Source organism: Chenopodium quinoa, unplaced genomic scaffold, assembly GCF_001683475.1.
Source record: "Chenopodium quinoa cultivar QQ74 unplaced genomic scaffold, ASM168347v1, whole genome shotgun sequence".
In the NCBI taxonomy this organism is placed as follows: Eukaryota; Viridiplantae; Streptophyta; class Magnoliopsida; order Caryophyllales; family Amaranthaceae; genus Chenopodium; species Chenopodium quinoa.
The window spans coordinates 547,403-550,522 of record NW_018742538.1 but is presented as its reverse complement, the minus strand read 5'-3'; positions in this window follow the sequence as shown (position 1 = coordinate 550,522).

The following is a 3,120-nucleotide window of genomic DNA, read 5'->3' as shown; positions in this document are numbered from 1 at the left end:
ACAACTCATTGTCATGCAATCATTAAAATAGAGATGATCTTAATCTAGTTCAAATCACTTTCATGCATTCAAACTAGAGAACATAAAATAAAGTGCCACAATAGTCTCAAGCTATCAAAAATCATGTCTTTCATCAATTTATGGATTGAGTTCAATCCAACCATCATCATTCATCCAATATCAACACATATTTTCCACCCCTTTCCCATAGCTAAGAAATTAGCCTAGGGAAGGGAGATTAAGCTTAATAACAATACTAAACATGAATTCAAGAAGCACAAAACTAAGCATTATTAAGAACAAACGTTTTTTGAATGATATAGGAATGAGAAAATTCGTTGACGTTCATTATCCTACATACCGTGAATTAACATGTGAATTTTTGTCCTCTTTGAAAGTTGTAAATAGTAGAAATGGACCGAACTTATTTTTTAGGTTGAACAATAGGAATATTAGTTTGACATATGTTGAATTTTATAAATTATTTGAATTGAATTCTGAATTACCTTTTCAATGGCATGCTGATTATAAAATGGGTGATATTTATCATACTTTAACTGGTTTACCGACCCCCAACATGCTAGTACAAAATCTATCCATCACCCTATCCCAAAAATCTGGCAAAGATTTGTAGGATTGTGTTTTCTTGGGAGGAACGAGCCTCACAACGCCCAAACCAACAAACTAGCTATTATTGGACACTATGTGTATGGGTTTGGTAAACTAAACATATGTAGATACATCATCCACCACCTGAGTAGACATGCCACTGCCAGTACCTAGTCTCGTACCCCTATTCGTATAGGAGGCCTAATCACTAGGATAGAAATTAAAAAGACCGGTTTTGTTGAGAGTGGACCACACCAGATGACTAACCGTGGACCGGATACCTATGTGACTACTAGGTATTTTGAGGAGTTGGGTTGGGTACGACCGAATAGTGAGCAGACCCCCCCACTGGTGTATTAGGACTGGGACTGAGCAACCATTGCCTATCTTTTCCCTACCTAGTCATGACTTGACCGCCTTTACCCCCGGGCAAGCGTCCTACAAGTACGACCTATTAGTTGCCCATGCTAGGGGGTAAGCCTAGCCAGTGCCACCACTAGTGGCGTATCCAGGAATTCCGAACTGTGGGTTCGGAATTAAAAAAATGATTATCATATATTAACTAAATATTCAATACATAAGTTAATTTTTTTTAATTACAAATGGATGGATTTTACAAAAAAAAAAAAAAAAAAAACTACAAAAGCATTATTCGAGTTTTCATAGTTTGAAAGCGTGCTAATACATTACTACTTCTATAAATCTATATTTCTTTTGCAAAAAATCAATATTACACATAAAAATAAAAATAAAAAATCTCAAGTCCCCAATAAACTCAAATTTAACAATGTAAACTTCTTCTAATTATTAATTAAAAGACCAAGTAAAAATTTAAAATTCTAAGTTTCTACAATTCAATTTGTCAACAATTCAAGTATTCAACAATATATCAAAACCATTTAAACAAATCAGTATGTAATTAAACTAATTATCACTAATTTTAATAAAAATTAACCATTAAATAAAGATTTAAGAATTAAGAGGAGTAGAGGAATAAGAGGTCACACAAACTCACGAAGAACGGAAGAACTCAAAAAAAAATTACAAAAAAAACATAAAAACATAAAATGAGATTAACCATTAAATAAAGATTTAAGAATTAAGAGGAGTAGAGGAATAAGAGGTCTCACAAACTCACGAAGAACGGAAGAACTCGTAAAAAAATCTAAAAAAGAAAAATAAAAACATAAAATGAGGGCAGTAGGAACCGAACCCAGGACCTAAGGAGGAGGTTTAATGCTCTAACAATCACTCCCTTACCAATGTGCCAGGCTTTGACATTTGATTATTTATCTCACATAAATTAGTTTAAACCCGTTTTTTCTTTTTAAAAAAAAAAAAATTAAAACTTATAATTTTTTTCCGAAAAATCTGTGGGTTCAATGAACCCCCCTAGATCCGCCCCTGGCCACCACCAGTCCCACCACCCTAGCCTGAGCCCGAGGTAGTGCGCTCACCACCTCGCATGTCTCATTCTGTCCCTCATGTTGACTTTGACCCAGTTTAGGACCTCCAGAGTATAGGCCAGGCTTTAGGACGTATTGAGCAGTCCCATACTGACCTTAGGAGGATGGTAGGCTCCATTAACCATAGGTTAGGGTACCTTGAGAGGAACCAGGGTAGAGCTCTCTACCATATGTATGATGATTATGCTCGTCGGGGCAACATTCCCGACGTCCATTTACCCTGACTGGTTTCAGCCTCCACTCCAGGGATACGATAGGGATCCCAGTGGCCATGGTATTTATAATGATTATTCTGCCTTCCATGGGTACGGCTAGGACATTCCTTTTGGGGGACCGACAGGGGGGGAGTTTTCACGCTGATTATTTTGATGGTATCTCTTTTTGTGCAGGTGGCAGTGGAGGTGGAGGATTCAGCTCCATGGATCAGGATGATGAGGATTAGCCATGCTGGGCTAGTTCCCGAGCAAACGAGGACATTGTCTGATTCTGGTTTAGGCGAGATTTTGGATTTGGTATCATTGTTTTTATCTTTTCTTTTGTTTTTGGTGTATTTTCTTAGATTACTTTTATTGCTTTCTAGGTTAGTTTTATTGCTTTCTTCTATGAAAAATACAAAAAAAATTGAAAAATAAAAAAATCCAAAAATACATTCCAATGAATTATAAACCATGCTTCCCTGTGCCCCATACTTGGAAAATATTGTATTGATTCTTGGTACATGATGATAAGAATTATGGATTTGTTGATCATGATTTGAAGTTTGATTGCTTAGATGTCCTAACATGCGTCAATTTTGCCCAACTACTTGTGAATATAGTGCTTGACTAGTTGATTTGGTTAGGAATTGTGTGATATTTCCTGGTATGTCAATGAATTTGAGTATTGGTTTGCAACTATAAGTAATGTTTATATGATTATCTATTATGCACATTGTGGAGGACGAAGGCATTTGTTCTTTTAGGTAGCCGTCAGATGATTTTAGATACATTTGTTCCCTTCTTGCTACCCATGTTGTTGCCTTGAATTTTTATTGTTTATTAGCCAC